The 23,125-nt window shown below is 34.0% G+C and overlaps 1 long non-coding RNA gene across 1 annotated transcript in view; it reads right to left on the reverse strand.

Moving 5' to 3' along the window:
* Positions 1–16,417: 16,417 nt before the first annotated feature.
* The window catches only part of LOC145679847 (uncharacterized), a 39,595-nt gene continuing 32,887 nt past the window's right edge, over positions 16,418–23,125 (reverse strand). Inside the window, exon 3 of the long non-coding RNA XR_014130578.1 lies at positions 16,418–16,622. This is a non-coding gene — a long non-coding RNA (uncharacterized LOC145679847). The remainder of the gene's footprint in view (positions 16,623–23,125) is intronic.

The following is a 23,125-nucleotide window of genomic DNA, read 5'->3' on the forward strand; positions in this document are numbered from 1 at the left end:
ATGTTCTTAAAACAACTGTTACATGTTATTGGTATATCAATTGTACAATGAGAAACATGTTTAATTGTGTAAACTGAATTGATAAATCGTCACCTAAGAAATAATTGTATATACAGCATTGAAATACACCTGTTGTAAATTCTACAAGAATTGTATATAAACTAGACTTCTTAGCTCATACACATTTGAGAAGGAGATTGAAGTATTTTAACACTAGAAGGACGGAGCTGTCAATTTGACCTTTTCTAAGTTTTCCTGTTGCTGTTCTCTAACCATTTTACTTAGAAATCTGACAGTCCCTGACTTTTTATTATTTTTATGGTAGACTATATGTAAAAATTTTGGAGACTGTCATGTCATTAGGGGAGCGTTATGAAACAATACCCCCAGAAGGACTAAGTGGTCAATTTGACCGCTTGCTTATATTGACACTGAAAACATATTATTTGCAATTAATGGTCAGTAACTTTGTTGGGCGCTAAATTCGTTGTACAAAAGCAGAGGGGTGATTCCTGAGAGCAAAACAAACAAGAAAGTTCTAATAAACATAGGGCGAAAATCGCTTCGTTTACGTGTTATAAGCTGCCGAAAGCATGGGAAATCAAACTTTAGACTTAAATATTGCACAAACTGCTTAGCGTAGACGTGATGCGGCATGATATCATCAAAGAATCGTAACCTGCTCTACCCAAATTTGCAGTTTTCAGATTTCTGCAATGTCGGCGCAAGGGATTCCTCAAAGGACGTTAGAGATTCCCGGGCATTTTGTGACGTAAATTAAGTTGACAAGAGTATGTAAAAGACGTCTCACTACCTGGAAATAATACCGCGCTGCAAATCAATACACATACACGCAGATAAAAGATGGCGGATAAGGTAATGATCACTGTGCATGGTTGCATACCTCCTCAAAAAGTACTACTAAAGACGTTGTGTAAGATTTCACTACAAACGCTACAATGTATAAATACGTACAATACAAGCCGATAGGAACAGAAAATAAAGAAATTCCGATTGCTAATCTGTTCATATTAATGATATCGCAACACTTTTAAGAACGTGTCTACCTTTAATACTGCAGGCATTGAAGAAGAACTACTATTAAGAGACCAACAAAGAACGATTATAACCGGGATTAAAGTCAATTATTTGACAAACACTGTATAAATTCATAGTTGTTTATTCATGCTTAAAAGTGTCAACTACTAATATGTTAAATATAAAACTCCCTTATAATTAAATTATGAAGTTTTCCGAGTTTTGGAAAGGACTTTTTCAGGCAATATGTTATCTCCATATAGGGGATCTCAGTTTATGAAATCGCGGTCTATGCTTTCATGCTAAGGTTAAAAGCATTTTATTAATTGGGTGCGAATTTCAATTTATTTGCCAGTGTCGTATAAAAAAGAATATTCATGTCGCCCCTTAGCCCGATGAGATACTTATATCTTGGCAAGAAACAGATTAATCTATTTTTATTATTTTTTTATTCAATTTCCTGTCTAGCGCGAAAAATCTAAATTTTTATTGGTAAATGATCTTGACCTTGGTGGGTTTTGGAGCCAGCCATGTTGTCTTACTCTTTGACCGTAAAGCTAGCACGTCGTATCAAAGTGATCTGCTGAGAATATTCACGGGCTGGTTTTAACTATACCATTGATTGAAGTTAAAACCAGGTAAATTCGTGCTAAAATCGAACAGGAACAGTTAGGAAGCAGAAATAACGAACTGAGAACATTAAGGAGCAATAAATTCGAAGTAAAAGCAACGAATTTACAATTGCAAATGTTTGCTGGATAATCACCATCTTACATGTAGGAAACAGAAAGGAAAGTTGAAGGGAAACAGTTATTTTTATAGAATCCTCAAGTGTCCAGTGCAACTAATTTCGGAGACATCTGTCCTTCAGTGGTTTTCCGCTCCCCAATTACTACCGGTTTCCCGTAGCCAATATAGTTAGGTTAGCAATTTGTGTATATTAGTTAGAAATATGGCGGTGTTAAATATACTTATTTGTGGCAATCTGACACCTATAACGCACGTTGTAACGGTGAAGTTAAAAAAAAAACAATTCATTAATAACTACGGCACTGGACAGTTGACAATATGAGACATTGAACTTTCATTAATTCGCTATAGATGACAGGTTTTCATGCGTGATTGAAAGCAGTTCTGTATTGTGCTGCCATCTACTGAAATTAATGGTAGATAATACAACCGATTGCTCGATGTATTTGATCAAGGTAATTCATCGGACCAACATGTAAAATTTTCTTAATATCAAAACTGGTTGTAGTGGATTTATAGATATGTGAAATGAAAGTGACAATTGTGTATAAAAGTTTTTGTACTAGGTGCTATGGAAAATAACGACCTGACCGTTACCTTATTTTGTGTTTTTGTTTGGTTAATTGCTTCTTTATGATATTTGTGCTGTGTCCAAATAAGGTCGTATTCTTATTGCCCATAGTTTACTTCATGGTAATATATTCCTTGTTTGGTAGAATAATATTGTTTAGGCACAATCTCTACAAAATTCTAAATTATCTAAGATATGATCCAATTTGTACGCCGTCAAACGGAGATATAGTTGGCATTAAGAAACAAATGCTCCCTTTCAATATTAAATTATGTAGTTTTGTTACATATTGTAAATGTTGAAAATATCTATGTAATTTGTTATAATAAATTGTTATCTTATCGAAAACTAAATTTAAAATCTACATTCCCAATTACTGCAATAAGCAACTACCAAAATTTCTCGAACTTAACCTTTAGGCCTCTAGTGCTTTATCCATCTGCGAGTTGCCGTTACAACATTTTAGTTACTTTGATCAAACACCGTTGTTTGGTGGTTGTGTGTTGCAATTTAAGAAAATAAACGGAATCGAACATATGAAATGTATGTTACAATTGTTAAAATAAACAAACTGTTTAGGAGACAGATTTATCACGTAGACTCTAAGAGTAAAATTGTAATAAACTATAAAAGAGGAAGAAATAATTGTAAATGTTCAACTATGTACTTCACATTGAGACATATATGTAAAGTCACGAATAACTGTTATGAATAAGGTATCGATGCTAATTAGTGAAATTGTTCAGTTAATATATTTTGTTCGTGGCACACGATTCGCTGCGTGGTTTAGCGATACAGCACCCAATACTTAAAATACCATTAGGGTTAAATTCTCTACGTGTAAATTATGCATACCAGGATATCCCAAACAAAACATTGGTTTTTACAATCTTTAAATCAAGCGATAAAGTTCAGTAATTGGAACTACTGTTCCCTTGTTCCCTTGTTCACAGTGATCTGTCGCATTTGAAATCTCGTTGCAGGTTCCCCTGTTTTCACTCTGCACCACCAGACGCAATTCGTGTGGGGGAAGGCCAGAGACCAAGACATGCATTAAGAAAAAAATTGGATAGTGAAGGACAGCAAGTACCTTCTAATTCTTTTTCTAATGGAATGCATGCCATCCGCAGTGATGGAGCAGCCATTGAATGGGGAGTTCCAGCGTCTACGCAGCGTCGTCGCTATCGTCAGTGGCGGCTCCGAAGGGAAGTCATCCAATCCAATTAAGGCCAACCAAGTGAATCAAGGGGTGTCCAGAACAGCGTCAAATCAGTACCACGGACTTCGGAGCCTAAGATTCCGTCTTAGCGAAATCGACGATCCACACAGGCTGATTTCTCAGGGGTGAACTACAACCACATTTCTTCTTCTAGACTAGGCCATTCCTTAGGGACGAATGAGTACAACCGGACTTTGGCATCCACACCTGATGATTACTTAGGGGCGAGGTACACCAACCGACCTACGGAGAGTGAATAAGCGGTTCCTTTAGGGGCTAATGACATCACCCGGTCTGCCGCTTCCAGAACAGCTGTTTACTTATTATCGAATAACGTCACCAGGGCTTCAGTTTCCAGACCAGCTGCTTCCTTATTGGCCAATACTCCTCCCCAGACATCTTCATCCAACTTAATTCATTTCTTAGGGACGAACAACATTGGAAGTACTTCAGTGGACTATTGTTCGACGGAAAGCTACGAAACAGTACCATCTGGTATTCCTGTATCTAATTCTGTTCGGCATGCGTTTACGAAGAGAATTATAGAAGAACTAAATGAGGTTCAATACTGTGCATAATATGTTTTAATACCGAATTAATACCATATGTTAATGCTATTTTTAGGGATTATAACAATGTGATAAATGAAGAGTTGGGTGAGACACGGGATTATCAGTATAAAATTCGGTTGGTTTACCTCTTCTGGTGGTATTGTACTGCCCTCTATTGAAATTAACATTATATAATACAACAAATTGCTCGGTGTATTTGATCAACTTAATTCATGGAATCAACATGTAAAATTTTCTTAGTGTCAAAATTGGTTGTAGTGGATTTATTGATATGTGAAAAGAAAGTGACAATTGTGTATAAAAGGGTTTGTACTAGGTGCTATGGAGAATAAGGACATGACCGTATATAGTATATTCATTTTCTATAATTACTTTATTTTGTGTTTTTGTTTAGTTTAGTTGCCTCTTTATGATATTTGTGTTGTGTCCACATAACGTCGTACTCTTACTGTCCATAGTCTACCTCATGGTAATATATTTATTGTTCGGTAGAATAATATTGTTTCGGCACAATCTCTACGAAATTCTAAATTTAAATGTGTTAAATTAACTAAAATATTATCTACTTTGTACCCTGTCAACCAGAGATGTAGTTGACATTAAGAAAATAAATGTTCCCTTCTGGTATTAATTTATGAATAGTTCTGTTATGTATTGTAAATGTTGAATTTATCTACGTTGTTTGTTATAATAACTTATCGCAAGCTGAATTTAAGATCTACATTCCCGAATTTCTGCAGTACCAAACTTCTCTACCCTAATCACTAAGCCTCTAGTGCTTTATGCACCTACGGATTGCCGTTACAATGTGTAAATTTCGTTCGGTTGCTCCTGTGCATAACAATGGGTTAAAGAAGTTATATTTCGAGAGTCTCTTTCCCTCAGAAAGGACCCAGGCTTCTTTGTTTAAGCCATCTCCGAAAAAACGTGAAAACAAAGTAAAACGTTTTGTAATTTTTTCCCCACAAGAGCCAGAAATAGACATTGAAGATTATCATTTAAAGCAAGGTAAGTGATCTTGAAATAAATTAGTTAACAAATCCAATAATTTTGGCTTACATAGGTTACCATTAATCTTAGGATACGTATGTATATGTAGTATGTATGCGTGTACATACTACATGTAGTATTGTTTATTACTGAGTTTAGATGTATGCGTGTGTGGTTTTATTTATTTGTGATGCGATATTCATATTTGTTATTGTCAAAATTTCATCTCTGAGTTTAGAGTACATGTTATTTCAAGTACCAGTATATTTGTAGGTTCCCCATGTAGAACGTATACGCGTGAGTTTACTGTGTAAATTTTAACATTCTCAGTACTTAACCTAAAATATGTTTAGTTCGTTTTGTTAAGTGAAAGAATTAATTTCTATGCAGATCCTGACATGACATTACTGACTTGAATGTGTGTGTCGTAATTCATTTGTTCTTTGCTGGTATACCTTACTTAAGATAAAACTCATTTTTAAAATGACCTAATTTTATTGAATATTTACGCTCAGTGAAATTTCCAGTTATAGTACGTATATAATTATCAAATAGGCAACGACCGTTAATGATATTCTAAATGTTATTTCAAATGTGCCATAGTTGAGCAGAAAAATCCGATTTCCAACTTTCGGTTCGCCCTTAAGTTGTGAACACCTATTTTGATTCGTTGGTACACTGTATTATGTACTTGTTTTCGAAATCTCGCTGCTGAAGTGATTATTCGTGGTTGGTATTTTCTTTGTAAGTATGTGTGAGTGATTTAGTAAACCAAATAGTAAAATTTAGTAAACCACACTTGAGTTTACTACCAAAGAGTAAATAATGATTATAAGTGCTTGTTATGAAAGACATTTGTATTCAATGTACAGGTTAGCAAACAATTTTTTCACATGTAGTTAGTCGGAAATTTCGATTCGTGATCCTGGAATGGGAATTCTATGCACTATTTAAAACTTTCTATACGCAAACGAATAGTAAATAACGAAATCTAGATATCAGTATATGATTTACTTATGTATCGGAGTGCTAGCATTTACTCAGTATAGATCGGAAATATGAAGTTTATTGTATTTGTTTTCTTAGACAGTGCGTAGGAATTATTTATCCAAGAATTAGATTTCCTAATAATCCTGTTCCGACCGGTAATTACGAAGTATAAGAATTTAGTTTTACTAGAAATACGGAGGTGTAGTGGCCTTTGGGAAGTTAAATGTATAAATGCGCTAAGTGTCTAAAGGGCTTAATCATATTTAGTTAGGTTTGGTGTATCAATGGTGCGCCCTGTTAAGTAAGTGAATATTTAATTAATTACTTTAATTGAAGAGAGGACTCGTTCCTCGTCTTATGTAAAATTGCGTCTGCAGTAAAGGCAAAGTATGTTTATTTAGTATAAACCCCTTTGTATCTCGGCTACATAGATAGGTACACGTATGTGTGGGTGTGTGAGGATGTATGTATGAGGAAGAAGTAACTCACGGTTTAGAAGGTTTTTCCTGGATTGAAAGTTTTATAGATGAAAGATGCATCTATAAATCGGATATCGATATTTCGAAACAATTTCGTCAAAATTAAATGGTTACCGCTAATTGAAGGATTTGGTCTGGGTGAAGATGAAGTAACGGTCTTACTTCGAGTCCCGAGTTTTTCGAGTATATGTGTGTATGTGGTTTGGAGAAGTTATGTGTTTTGAATGTGGACATACACCATACCGTTGTCTGAGATTCAACAACGAGTATCCCCTATTTTGTCGAATTTCAGTTTTTGTTACCATTAGAATTGGTATAGGATGGTGCACAATCTGGTTAAGTAGTACACCTATATAACGATAAGTGGCTCTGTTATTCCCTCAAAACAATACCGCGTATATTGAGGCTGAAGCGATATTTTAAACAGTTTTTTTTTGTCTAACCCATGAAATTGGTGAAATGTTACCTACCCGCTTCTGAACTTCAGACGACGATATGCGGGACGAAACAAACTACAATCCACAACAATATAATTTATTTTCTTCTGGTAATGATGAACTAAATTTAGAGTATAGGATGTTGTCGACCATTTGATGAATATTTTCTTTGATCAGACACGGAGGACGGTCGATATGCTGAGCTCGAATTTGTAGTCGTTACCTCTTGTTTGATTTTTCCAACTGGGCCTTCGAGTTCTTGGAACTGGCATATAGTGGTCAATATCGTATAAACTCATTTCGTTTACCGGTACCAAGCTATTCTCGTACCAACGCGCCGCCCCAATTCCCCTTCTATTTTGATTATTTCTATTCATAGTAATAGTTGAAATTAATTGCACTGGAAGAATCACGTCCTTTTGATGGGAGTGACCACCAAAATTTCGGCCTATAACAACAAGATAGTACAGAATTGTTGTTAATTCTTATTTTTTGTTATTTTCGGCTACCCCACTCAATATTTTGTTTCTCTTTCCTCCCTTTTCCGAGATATTTTCTTCATCTCAAACGGAATTGTTTCTTTCGCTGCCAACGATTTTTGTTGGGAAATTTCCAAATTAAGGCAGCGCAACCAACTTCGAACATAGTTTGGCCGAACCTTGGCCAATTTGGCCGGAAACTGTGTGGTGAAAGTTTCGTAAACATTTCTTCCTTTGCGAAACTCTCATCCCGGCACGAACTAGCATATTTTTCGCCAAGAGACCTAACGTGACCGTATAAGGCCCAAACTTTGCAGACTGTGGCATAGTTTTTTCTTTAAAATAAACATTTGTCGTATTTTTTGCTTTATTTGAATACCAGTTTCGGTAGCATTTTTCGTCTATTTATATCTCTCTCTTATATAATCTATTTCTATTCCACGCTCCAACTTTCTCTTCGAACTATTCCTTCTTTTGCTTCTACCTCCACATTTTTTATGTCCTTACTAGTAACTCTTCCATAAATTTTAAAGTTTAGCGAAGTATTTAGTTATTGTCAGTCTTAGTTATAAATGTAAGTGTTTGTGTAAGAACTTATTTATTCATTTCTCAGTTTATAATATTTAATTTTCGACATTGTACAGGACAGATTTTTCGTGGCTTAGGTACCTTTGGATCAAATCTACGGGACTTTTGGTCTATAACCAGTGTGTTTCCCCATCTGGATTTTCAGCTTTTCTGAGCGTACGGTATGGTTTTCGTACTTCTTCCCGTATTTGTTTTTTATTTTTTATTTTCATTTCTTTATTTATTTATTTATTTTGGTTTAACACGGAATATAATTTTCTCAAAAGGAGCTGTAAGTTTAAATAACTGGTTTTCAGGGTCCCACCAATCCGTTTATAGCTTTTAACCTATCAATGTCCTTCAGAGGTGAATTTAGTTAATTATGTAAATTTTGGGCCCACAATATTTGGTATATATATATATATATATATATATATATATATATATATATATATATATATATATATATATATATATATATATATATATATATATATATATATATATATATATCCGTGTAGCGTGGGTTCCTATCATCACGCCATGGCACGTCCTCAGGTTGCGGATCGGGGAGAAGGTCTCTAGATATAGAGCTTAGCTGCAAATATACTGAATAAGCAGTCGCGGACAGACGACTAGGAGTGGTCCTCCAGCTTGGGGGTTTGGGTAAGGCTAACAACCTCATCCTGTAAAAAAATGCACTTGTTCAGAAATATTCACAAAAGCCTCGTACAAGGACTGATAACTTGGCACGACCTCAGCAAAAGAAAATGGACATGAGATTTGGAACTTGGAATATTAGGAGTCTTTATCGGGCAGACGCGTTAAAATCCGTAACGAACGAGTTAGAGAAATACAGGATGGACGTAGTAGGAGTTCAGGAAGTTATGTGGGAAGGAAGTGGATTTGTGAATTCCGGAAATTTTACATTCTTTTACGGGGAAGGAAATAATAATCACCAGTTAGGAACAGGGTTTTTCGTCCAAAAACTAATATTACCAGCAATTAAACGGGTTGAACTTGTTACTGACAGACTTTCTTTTATTACTCTTAAGGGACGGTGGTGTGATATATCATTGTTTGAAATGTACATGCCCCAACTGAAGATAAGGATGACGAAATAAAGGACAGTTTTTACGAAGAAGTGAAACGGATATTTGACCAACTCCCGCGATACCATATGAAAATTCTGTTAGGGGATCTCAATGCGAAGATAGGACGAGAGGATATTTTCAAACCGATTATAGGGAAGGAAAGTCTGCATAAGGAAAGTAATGACAACGGTGTTAGACTCGTGAACTTTGCAACATCCAAAAACCTAATCGTGAAGAGTACAAAATTCCCACATCGTGACGTTCATAAATACACTTGGACATCACCAGACGGAAAAACACATAATCAAATTGATCATGTTTTAGTGGATAGAAGAAGGTAATCTCGCATAATTGATGTCCGGTCGTTTAGAGGGGCTGATTGTGACACTGACCACTACCTGGTAGTAGCGATAATACGAGAGAGATTATCGTTAAATAAAGATAATATTCATTGTCCGAAAACGGAGAGATTCAATTTAAAGAAATTAGAAGAGAGCAATACCAGATTGAACTTTCGAATAGATTCTCGGCTTTCGAAGATTCGGAGTGCACTAGTGTTGAGGATACCTGGACTGAAATTAGAGATAGCATTAAAATTTCAGCAAAAGAAAAATTGGGACACGCGGAAATACGTAGGAACAAACCTTAGTTCGACCAGGAATGCATTAAACTAGCAGAGAAGAGAAAACCCCTCAAAACTACGCCGGCTACAAAATCCGAATGAAATAACTACACAAAATTTCTCAGATGCCAGGCGGGAAACTTCCAAAACGTTTAGAACAAAGGAACGCAATTTTTTGAAAGCTAAATATAAGAAACTTGAAGATAATAGTAAAAATAAAAACATCCGGGACATCTATGAGGGAATCAGCGAATTTAAAAAAGGCTATTAACCTCGTGCTTATATATTAAAGAAATCGGACGGTACAGTTCTCACTGATACAAATAGCATCTTAAATAGATGGAAAGATTTCTTTGACGATTTGCTTAAGAAGCAACCAAAAACTAGTGTGCCTGGAGTAAAGGAGATACACACCGCAGAACATTATATTCCAGAACCCAACAGAATAGAAGTAGAAACCGCTATAAAGAAATTAAAGAAACACAAATCTCCGGCTGTAGATGAAATTCCGGCTGAGCTAATTTTAGCTGGAGACGAAAAATTGTAGAACAAGATACACAAACTCATCCTCCTTATCTGGAACAAGTAAGAATTGCCACAAGAGTGGAAAGAATTAAACATTGTTCCAATTCACAAGAAAGGCAACAAAACTGACTGTAATAATTATCGAGGCATATCTCTTCTGTCAACATCCTATAAAATACTTTCAAATATTCTATTAGCAAGATTGACCCCATACGCAAATGAAATTATTGGAGGTTATTAGAGCGGATTTAGACGAAATCGATCAACTATCGACCAAATATTTACCATTCGCCAAATACTCGAAAAAGAATGGAAATGCAATACCCCGGTACATCAACTATTTATTGATTTTAGAAAGGCGTACGTCTCGGTTAGAACAGAAACATTATACGACGTTCTTACAGAACTTGGAATACCGAGAAAGCTAATTATATTATCTAAGATATATTTAAATGAATCCCAAAGTAAAGTCCAGGTAGGAAAATTTTTGTCCACGAACTTTCACGTCGAAAATGGCCTGAAACAAGGAGATGCGTTGTCGCCATTATTATTTAACTTTGTTCTAATACGGTACAAGGAAAATCAAAGATAGCAACCAGGGCCTAGAGTTGAACAATATTCACCAGGTTATGGCATATGCTGATGATGTAAATTTAATAGGGGATGATAGGAGAACAATAGGAAGAAATTCAGAGATCTTACTAAACGCTTGCAGGGACATGGGTTTAGAAGTGAATGCAGAGAAAACTAAATACATGGAAGTGCGTCGGGACCGTAATACAGCAAATTATAGATGCGTTAAAATACTAAATAATACTTTTGATAAAGTGGATAGTTTCAAATATCTAGGATCAATAGTAACAGAGGAAAATAATATCCACGAAGAAAATAAATGTCGACTAAAAGCAGGGAACTCGTGTTACTATTCGGTTCAAAATATCTTGTCGTCGCGAATTCTGTCGAGGAATTTGAAGCTTAAAATATATAAATCGATAATCACGCCTGTTGTTCTATATGGATGCGAAACATGGTCACTTACACTGAGGGAAGAACATAAACTGAAATTATTTGAGAACAAAATCCTGAGACGAATATTCGGGCCCAAGAGGAACGAAAATGGGGAATGGCGGAAACTTCATAACGAGGAACTACATAATTTATACGGTCTACCCAACATTGTTAGGGTCGTCAAGTCTAGGAGGCTTAGGTGGACAGGTCGTGTAGCTAGAATGGAAAAAAAGTAGAAACGCTTTCAAAGTCTTAGCTGGAAGACCAATCGGAAAACGACCATTAGGAAGACCTAGGCGCAGATGGGAGGACAATATTAAGATGGATCTTGCAGAGATAGAAACACAAAGTAGAAACTGGATGCAGTTAGCTAAGGATAGAAGTCATTGGATAGCTTTTGTGAACGCGGCGTTGAACCTCAGGGTTTCATAGGCCATAAAGTGATATATATATATATATATATATATATATATATATATATATATATATATATATCACTTTATGAATACACTGATACGAATATAAAAATTCCCATTGAATACTTTCAAAAGGATAAAAATTATATATAAGCTCCGAAATGTGATAGTATAATACCGTATATATATATATATATATATATATATATATATATATATATATATATATATATATACGGTATTATACTATCACATTTCGGAGCTTATATATAATTTTTATCCTTTTGAAAGTATTCAATGGGAATTTTTATATTCTTATCAGTGTATTCATCGTCCTGCTCTTAGAGTATTGTATAGTATGCTCTTTGTTGGTATAACGCGGTCATATTTTTCTGGTCGGGACTCATATAATGTTAATATTTGAGTATTGACGTTAAGAGTGTGTAAATTGAGCACGCTTTAGCAAGGCGATGATATACATATATTTGTAATTATGAGAATCATTTATTGACGTAAATGTTAATAAGCTAGCTATGCAAGCTCGAAGTGTAAACTATTACCTTTTACCAAAGCATGAGCATAAAAGACTTAAACAGAATATTTTTGTGTATTTAAACGATGATTGGCCAGGTAAGAGGCCATAGTGACCTAACAAAGGAACTACCAAAGAGTTCATTTTGACCTCTCAACGTCATTCATCATTTTTAATTTGAACATTAATTGAAATATGCGAAACATATGATGCTACTTTTCTTCTCTTTAATCAGTGTGATTATATGCTAAATATCATATTTGAATTATTTTTGGTTTTCTTTATAAATGAAGATTTACCTAGAACTACCACGGGGGTCATTTTGACACCTGCCTATTAATTTTGAAAATGAAACTGAAATCTCTCAACTTTACGTCCCACGCTTATGCTGACTAGGCTAAAGGAGACGGTGATGATGAGAAATGAGTGGAATGGTGGAATGAACAAAGTGGGGTGAAACGGGAGAACCCCCAGAAAACCCACGCAGATTGTGTTTGTCCATCGTAAAGTTCACTTCCTGGATAAAAAATGTCTTTATAATTTTTGTTTATACTTTTTACTAGGTGTATTATAGAAGCCCTTCAAACACTTGTGAACAGCCATTGATTTCTGGTAGTTGTTTTGAAAAACGAGTATCACTGTTTACAAATGATGGAGTCTTGAGGTAGTAAACGACTTACAGAGGCAGAGTTTCTATGACACTTACAGGAATCAATGACGGAAATGTTTCTGGTGATGAAGACGGTAACAGCTGGATTGAAAAGGAAGACAAGGAATACCTTGAATAAGAAGACCTTTCTAGTAGTGATGATGTCCAATATACTGATTCTAGTGATAATGCTTCAAGTGAAGAATCTGAGCAAGGGAATTCTACTCAAATTAGTGGTAGGCCTAGTGAAGTGGTTCCGGATCAGATAGTGTGAACGGTAGTGGATGTAAACAACAAGATATGTGGAAGATTACAGAAACATTATATAGTTCGTATTAAACCAGGACCCACATCACTTGTTACGCGTAATATGGATGATACTTGTGCAAGTGCATTTAGACTGATGTAACCGATACCCTACTGCGAAATATAAAGAAATGTACAGAAATTGGAGCCCTTGAGTTTTACATGATCCCAACTGTCCAATTTCTTTCGATGAGTTTGATGCATTTATTGCATTGTTGTATTTCCGTGGAGCAATGAGGCTGAATAGTGTCTCTGGTCTGGAGAGCTTGGGCTGCAGCTTCTTTCGGGATGTCATGCCCACAAACATGTTTGAAGAAATAATGAGATTTATAAGGTTGATATCAGATCTACGAGGAGCAAATGACGTAAAACTGACAGGTTTTGCTCATTTTCTGATATTTGATATCAGTTGACTGAAAATACCCGAAAGTGCTACAATCCGGATATTTATTGCACTATTGAAGAGTGGCTCTTTCTCGCTGCCCATTTATTCAGTTCATAGGTAGCAAGCAGGATAAATATGGGGTCAAATTTTGGATGTTTATTGAAGTGAAGAAAAATGCTTTGTAAATAGTATTCCATATCTAGGAAAAGGTAAAACAAGCCAACGAAAATCTTTCTTGCTGAACATGTAGTTTTACATCTTGTGAAACCCTTCATACACAAGGGATTGCATGTAACATGAGACAACTTTTTTACGTATCTACTTCTTGCAAGGGAACTAAAAATTAACGGAACAAATTTGCTTGGTACTATCCGAGGCAACAGGAGGAAAATTCCAGCTTCCGTACGTTCCCATAATAAAAATTTCTACACCACAGACTATTCAAAACCGTGGATATCATACTCAGCATATATCAATGTAAGAAAAACAAAAAAGTGCTGATATTGAGCACCCTTCACTCTAACATACAGATAATAAGTGGTCATGGAAAGAACAAACCTGAAACTTTTGTTTTACAACTAGCAGAAAATTGGTGTAGACATTGTAGACCAGATGGATCGTAGATATTCTGTCAAGGCTGTTACAAGAAAATGGCCGGTACAGCTCTTTCATATCCTACTTGATTGGCATCTACAAACTCTTTTGTCTTGTACAAGAGTATTACTAATAGGAATATTAGCAGACAGTACTTTCTTCTGAAGTTGGCTAAGGAACATTCTGAGAAAGTAAGACGAATGTGTGTTTCGAAAGATTTACCAACAGTATCAACGACTTCTACCGGAGAAAAGGAAGAAGTGCCAAACCAAGACATGTAGCGGAAACAAAACTCTTGATCAGTGTATTGATATTTATACCTAAATGCCTAATGCTATTACTATTACATAATACTATCATATAATACTGTATTATTAAATAATAATATTATCACTAATTAGATTTACTCTTGAAACTTGCACTTGTCTATATACTCACATCTTATATTTTTAAATTAACGCGTAAGCTATTGGTATAGTAAATATTCCTGAGTTTATCTTTAAGAAGATTTCTAGTGTACGTTTATGTACAAATTGTCCAACATTTTGGGGGTGCGAGACCATGGTTTGATACCTGGTTAAGGCTAATGAGATTTTTAAAACATATTAACATTTATATCTAGTCACATCGAGTCCTGGTTGCCAAAGGACCGCTAAATTCCAATCTAAGAAACCTCTAAAACACAAGGGCTAAAAATGACCCCTTTGGTAGTTCTTGTATAATTAATTTCCTGGTAGTTCCAGTGTTGAGGACCAAAGGAGATTTTTCCTCCAAATTTTAGGTTATAAACGTTAAAGTCTTAGCTACATTCAGTATCTTTTTTTATATAGTTTTCAAATGTTTGGTACCTTGTTAGTGATTCCATACACTTGTTATGTCGACGTCAGATTTAACATAAGGACCATTCAAATATATAATTATCTCTCAAATTTTGTTCTTAAGTCATGTCTAAAGTACTCAAAATCATCACATTCTCGTTTGTTGTTTTCAACTAATGTGACTACTAATTTAATGATCACAATTCGCATGCGTAAATTTTGAATTCTGGAGATGCGTATGAAAATGTTCTTACTCAATTAACAGAAACAATGAAAATAAATTAATATTCTTTTAAATTACTATATTTTTGTAAGATGTTTCGTGGATTATAATTTGGTGTTGATGGAAATTGAATTGTCACTTATGAATGGAGCTTTTTCTCTTTTCTAGTCTTTCTTGACTTTCTTCTCTACTCACTAGTTTCATTAAAATGTTTTGTTCAACTGTAGTTAGTGCCTTTCCTATAAGAAAATATTTAAGAATATACCTCATATACCTAATATATATGCATATAATGTTTGTTGTTTAGTTGAGTGAATGGTAGTATGGATGAGAACTAGTTTTAAGTTTGAGAACCTAAGATAAATCAAAGCAATACATTCTATGAATTGGTTTTGATCTGTCCAGTGTTGTATGTAATAACATGTGTCTAGTTGCGACAGGTTCATAGATGAATCTGTTTTCTTTTGGTATTATACGCAAAGATTGGTAAGTGAACACTATATTCAACGTGTCACAAGTTTCTAATTATATTTCAGTATTTATCCTAATATCTCTTCTCTGTTTTCTTCACTCTTATATTTCTTTAACTATTCTTTCCTTCACATCTTTCTCGTAATTCTTTCTCTTGTATCGTTTCTTTACCTTCTATCCTTTCTAATGAATATTCTTTAACAAGTCATCCTAGTCTTTTTCTTCTCCTTTCTTCTTCTTTTCCTCCAATTGGCTTTACTTTCTTTTCCTATTTCTAATGTAATCTGTAGTTGTGCCTTTATAGTCGAGTACATGGTCTAATATTTAAGTAAATAAAATCTGTGGAAGTCTGAAGGCTACTTTAGACAAAACAGTGTTGATCTTTTACCTATCATAGAGTAAATGTAGTAATAGAAAACATTCACAGAACAGACTACAGATTGGCGACAATTTCTTCATCATTTATACACGACTCCCAATAACGACCTAACAGTATCAGATTACAAGGTGCTAGAAATGGTAGAGAAAAAAAAACAATTTTAGATATTATTGATAAGAGGGAGAGAAATTGGTTGCGACATTGACTAAAAAAACTGTATCATGAAGGTGTGGTGGCAGGAAGTATATTATTACATTTTGACATTACTGATGCGTTACTTTTCATTAATTATTAAGAACAATGTCGGGTGTACAAACTGAATGTTATTCTGCTAAAACGAAGTACATCATTACATATTTTAATACAGAAATACATAACTTTTTATTATTGCTTTCAGGTATCACCACTGTTCTATGTTTCGCAGAAATACTTGTCGAATATTCAATGAAGACTTCAATTGCTACTTTTGGGCATATTATTGTAAAACTGGTAACATTCATTTTTCAATCTGGAAAAGAAAAAGTGAAATAAATTACAATTGTTTAATAATTGTCAGTGAAAATCAAATTATGAACAATATCTTGCTTATCTTCTATCCTAAGCGATAAATCGAATTCAGTCGAAAAATTATCTTAAATAATCTTATATGAGTATTGCAGTTTCTTTCCCTTATTTCTATTTCTCTATTCAGGAAATTTCATTTACATTTTCTGATGAAGTTCTAGTTATTTTGTAATAAGGTTTTATGACAGGAAACTATCATTCCTAACAACACTCTACAAACTTTCTAATATTTCTAATAGTAACGACTCTTCTGAACTAGAAGTTTTTGGATATATATGCAATACTAGTTGAGCTAGAAACATAAGATGTATTTTCTCTTTTACTTTCAGAAAACATAACATGCGTCCCTGTAACACTAAATTCAATTAAAGTCACTTTAATGTGAAATTCAGTTCAGATAGAACGCGGCTTGCGAATCATCGCATAGTGGCATTCACAAGTTTGGTCGAAATGATGCAGTTAGTCAGAATACGCTATTGTTAGGAGTATCAAAATTGTACTATGATGGAACAGGAATCTCTAAGACATCCTTGTTTACTACGTAGAAATAAAGAAAAAGTTAATTTTGCTCAGGGCGCGATCTTGTATAGTCCTCGGTGGTCAGTTCAGAAGCAAGCTATCCACTTGAGTATTAGCAGTGAATACCATCATTCACCAATCCTTCATACAAATCTTCACTAATATCCTGACATGATAAAACTTGTCAATAAGTTTATTGAACGGGATAAGGAAAAGCAAAATGAATTTTTCAACAAATTCTTGAAAGCTCTGCAAATTCAACATGATATTATGAACTGGTTATGGATGTAATATGAGGTCCATCCCTACTTGTTCGATTGTCGTTCTTAAGCTACAAACTACCCACGAGAATTGATAGAACGTCCTATTTATAACGCAAAAGTGATATCACAATGCACTATTTCCTCCGAGAGATTACGAGAAAGTGTTCGTCTGTATGGTGCAAAATAACACTTTTAAGAAATAATAACATATGTTAAATCTCCCAGGAAAAGAAAAATTAATATCAGTAAATAGTAAATAATTACACTTGCTGAAGTGCTATTTCCTTTTCAAATTCAGTAGGTAATTCTTTCTCATCCTATATATATATATATCCCATAAAAATCAGGGTATTATTACATTTTGCAACATGAAATCTGTCCTTTACATATAAATATGTTTTTCTTACGTATTTTTGCATGAGAAAATCAAATCTGTAATTACGTTTTGTGTATCACATACCAATTTTGTGAAACATTGCAAAGTTTGAAATGCTACACTGTGAAATAGCGTATTTTTACGGGTGGTGATGACATATGATTAATGATCGATTTGGTAATTGAAATTTAGCGTAATTTTCTTCAATCTTCTTAAATTTGTGAATTGTCAAAATGAAATAACGTATTATACAATTCTGTACATTTCATTGGTCTTTTTAATTCCCTCCTATGGGTAAAAGAAACACCAAAATATAAAGATAAGCATTACGTTGTACCACGTGGAGGATGTTCGATTCATGTTATTGACCTTAATGAGGTTTAAGAAATTATATGAATATATGGTAGTGTACAGGGATTCATTTCCATTAATTGGACTATACACTTTAACGCTGCTTTTCAAAATTTGTTGCGGTTAATTGGGTCACTTCCTAAGTTAGGGAGTTACCAAATAAAATGTTTCTAGACCACAACTTGTTCTGGTTGTTTCCTTTTAATGTAAACAATTCCCAGAGATTATTGACCTAATTGGTGTTCTCAGAATGAGACCTAACTACAATATTTAATTATATGGTTAAGTATATGGTTAATTCTAATACATAATTATACTGATGCACTTTGAGACAGGTACGTAGAATCATTATTTAAATTTGTAAATTGTGATAAATTAAATAAATTCAATACTCGATTAATATGAAACAATACTTAGAATTTAGTCACAACTCATAATCTAAGATCGTTGATGAAAAGTTATCTTTACTGCAATGCCATTGGTTGATTTCACCTCCGACTTGAGCTTGAAATTATGGGCTTGAAATCTGATAGATAGCCTTAACAATTTCACTCTTTGAATCTTGGAGTTGTATTTATGGCTCACAGTCTAAAGACAATATTTCAACATATGATAAGTGATGTGCAACAACACATTGAACTTTAGTCACTACTGACTGTCTAAAGTGATGCAACTGGATTAGTTAATCACTGACAAATTTATTGTTGATGCAATCTGATTCGTTGATGACTTTCAAATTTTTCCTGCATACAGTTTTAAATGTTTTGATTGACATTTATCGATCAGTTTTAAATATTTATTTGAAATGCCTAATTTTAAAAAAAAGTGTTATTTTATTTAGAGAATTTGGGTAAAATTTTTCACTTTGAACATCTTCCTTCAACGTTTTTGAACTCACTGATAAATATTTTCAAGAATTGACACCGTTTATTTGTTAATCGAATTGTCAAAAATCGGATAAAGTTTGACGGTTAATTGTGAAGTTATTTTGGTGTATTTTAGTTGAAAGTTTTTGTTTTGAAAGATATGTTCATGAATTTAACTTCGACTAACGATGGAAGAGTTCAGAATTTTATGTCATCGAAATATTTATGTTTATTGAGAAATTCAAAAAAAAATAAGCTACTGGGCCTGAGAAGCCCCGCTTGCCCGGATAAGGGTTAAAAATGTGCATTACTACCTTGCGAAACATAGCGCCGAAGTTCCTTTACTACTGTCTGTGTTCCTCTTATGAGATACGTTCGGTGAATCAGTTAACTTAAAAGGAAAATAAGTAAGAATAGCGAGGCGTTTGAAATTACGTTAATGGTGAGCGACAATTCGGTAACCACTCCTGATTTTTTTCATTATAAGGATAAATCATTTTTCTAAATATAAAGTTATATTTTGAAGTAGTTTGAGGTGGTTATAAAAAGAAAATCAGATAATCAGTCAGCGTTCAAAAATCTGTCACTTTTATACGAGGACGATGCTATGGGAAATGCTAGCACTACTAAAGTGGTAATATACTTCTAAATTAATATCAAATTGAAAATACACGTCCAAAATGAGAATTCGTGTTTCCGCTTTATATGCGTGGTGATTATTTGGTTTACGATGGACAATAGTTATTGTAATTCATAACATAGTTCTTTCGTATAAAACAATACGAGCAATCATATAGAAAAGATACTGATTAATACGAAATTGTATCGAAATCCTAAAAATTTGCAATAACCACTTTTCTTATTTCTTTTTTAGAATATTTACGTCAATATACTTGTATACGATGTGTATTATCTGATATGTTACATACAACTATCTATAAATTGAATTTAATTAGAAAATAGTTCTATTTAGCTTGCGAACAGAAGAAGCATACGAAGTTAATGGTTGTAATTAAAATAGATTTTGCATAGTGTAGAAATATTTATCATGTCCCAATGAGATAAGTAGTCATGGATGATGGCATGAGAACCCCTAGTACTATTAAGAAAAGAATAGATTTCCGAGATGAATACCAACATGAAACCAACCGTCTATATTATAGATAAATATACATGGGCGGATCCAAGAATGTATAGGGCCTTTAGCCTTACCCCATACGTTCCGCGTCCATAGAATCCGCCTTTCTCTTTCCCTTTCTCTCTCTCTCTGTATATAGGGTCCGGAAAAGTAAAGGAACGTTCAAATATCTCAAAAATATATAGAATAGAAAACTGAAACAACACTTGTTAAATAGTTTTGAAAAAGCTATTCAACGATACCAAACGCAAACCTCTATTCCCACCCCATTCGGGGTACGTGAAGTAACTTTAAAATTTTAAAGTGGAACCCCCATTTCTTATTGCACAGTTCGATTCTCCAGAAAAAAGTGATTTCATTCAGAATTGAAGGCGGTTCCTTCACGGATGGCGCTTTGATCGACACAGAAAAAGAGAGGAACCAAAACGTAATGAAAATGTGGGTTGGCAGGCCCGTGCTATGCATTTATGTATATTTTTTGTACTCAAATAATAATTCATTCATTTTAACTTCGCAAAAATAATGTGATTATCCCTAATTTATTAAATTGCAAGAAAATACAAATTGCGGCAAAAACGGTTTGGTTTTTGTTGTAAAAAATAATATGACATCTAATCATAATAAGCGTATTACAAAGTACCACTTCATAAAGCTAGTTTGCAAAACAAGTATAGAAATTTATGTTCTGTAACTTGAATAAAATACTAACTGAAGCTAAACTGTATAAAATTATTATTTGTGAAAACAAAAAAGACGTTGCCTTGCGCGGGGATAGAACTCAAAACCTCTAGCTCCACAATCGAGTCCACTAACCATATGACCACAGACTGCGGAACTGATAACCGCTACTTTCATAATATTTTCTTTCCCTTTTTTGTGTGTCGATTCAGGCGCCATCCGTGAAGGGCTTGTCTTCAATCCTAGGCCAAATTGTTGACTATTTGTTCTGGAGGATCCAAAAATGTAAAATACGAAATGTGAGTTCCTATTTAAAATTTGAAAGTTACCCCCCAAGGAGGTAGAGATAGGAGTTGCGTTTGGTATCATTAGATAGCTTTTTCAAAACTATTTAACGTATGTTGTTTTTGTTTTGCTCATCTGTATATATCTCGAGATATTTGACCGATATATATATATATATATATATGTTGTTGTTGAATTGAGTTTAACGTCCCTTTTCAGCAGCGAGGCTATATGAGACGTGGACCTACTGATTAACGTGGAATCCGAACCATATATATATATATATATATATATATATATATATATATATATATATATATATAGGGTGGTGGGTAACTCCACCGAAAACGTTTGGGAGACGGTTTCTTATACGAAATACAAGAAAAAAGTTCTAATATACATGGGTCGAAAAACGTCTCCTTTCAGAGTTATGAACTAACGAATATTCGAAATATCACTTTTCAAAACTCCCTAACTTAGAAACTAAAGGACCTATCCCAAGTGGTTTAAGAAATTACACAGAAACTGGTATACACTCTATCTAAATATCCATGTTTCAGAATTCACCGGTAACAGCGAAACGAACGCACCACTAATACTTAAAGGAGTATCCCTATACTTCAACTTCCTTTTTACAGTCCCTTCCACCGATAACGGAGGATGGTAAGACATGGATATTTACATAGAGCACATACTAGCTCCTGTGTAGTTCCTTAAACCGCTTGGGATAGGTCCTTTAGTTTCTAAGTTAGGGAGTTTTGAAAAGTGATTTTTTCGAATTTTCAATGGATCATAACTCTGAAAAGAGACATTTTTCGGCACATGTTTATTAGAAATTTTTTCTTTCAGTTCATATAAGGAATCGCATCCCAAAGTTTTTCGGTGAAGTTACCTATCACCCTGTATATATAACGCTTGTGTTTTCTATAAACAGTTGCAAGTTTAGTTCATAATTTTGTCAATTTACATAACGTTTCCAAATACAAAATTCCTACTAACAATCAGTAATAGTCAGGCTTTCTAATTTTGATATAACCATACCGATACAAGATTTCGAATAAAGAGCACACACTATGACTGTCATTGGTTTGAATCGAGCTTTGGAAGTGGATCTTTAAAATTATGTTTTTCTAATGTGGTGTAATAAAAGGATATACATGTGTAGAAGTGTTAACGCAAATATAGCAAAGCATTGTTTAGCAGATATATCACTGGAAAAAGATATTAAATTTTAAACCAGGAAGTAGAACTTTACGTATTGTTTTTTCTGTAAAACAGATTATTGTTTACCTTTACTGGAAAATGTTGTTGTGTCAAAAACATTGGGCGTAGCAAAAAAAAACAGCAATGGAACGAATTAATTTCTTTACAAAAAGTTGTCATTTCTAATGGAAGCAAGTATGGCAGAAACACAGAAAATAAACATAAATCGAATCCTATCTTAAACCAAGAGTCACAGAACACTATGATGTTGAAAATATTTCCATTGATTTCGTCTTATGCCTAGAGGCAGTTACATGAACAGTACAATATTGCCTGTTAAGGTGTAAAAATTTCCTTAAGGAAAGCAGATCAAAATACTAAATATTAGATCTTATCACTTACTAAACAACTGTGCAGTGCTCACTTTAAGTCAAACAACATATATCGAAATAAGAAGTGGTTCCTGGCTGTTAGCAACTAAAATCTACTACTTTATGAGCTGTTGCAACAACCAACTGCACATACTAATAGAAATAGAAGCTACTGCTAGAATTAGAAGAGATTCTAATACTTCAGCAAAAGTGAAACAAATGCTTTGAAGCAATTGAATCCCGAATACTATGAAAAATTATAATAAATGACCGCAGCGAGAAAAGAACATGGACTCCCAGGTTTTTAGTTCATGACTTTACCGTTTTTTAAAATATAACTGATTCACCGAACGTTCCTCATTAACTTGCTTATCTACTTATTATTAGTTTCAACTTA

The sequence above is a fragment of the Thermobia domestica genome, chromosome 2 (genome assembly GCF_964235325.1).
Source record: "Thermobia domestica chromosome 2, izTheDome1.hap1.1, whole genome shotgun sequence".
NCBI lineage: Eukaryota > Metazoa > Arthropoda > Insecta > Zygentoma > Lepismatidae > Thermobia > Thermobia domestica.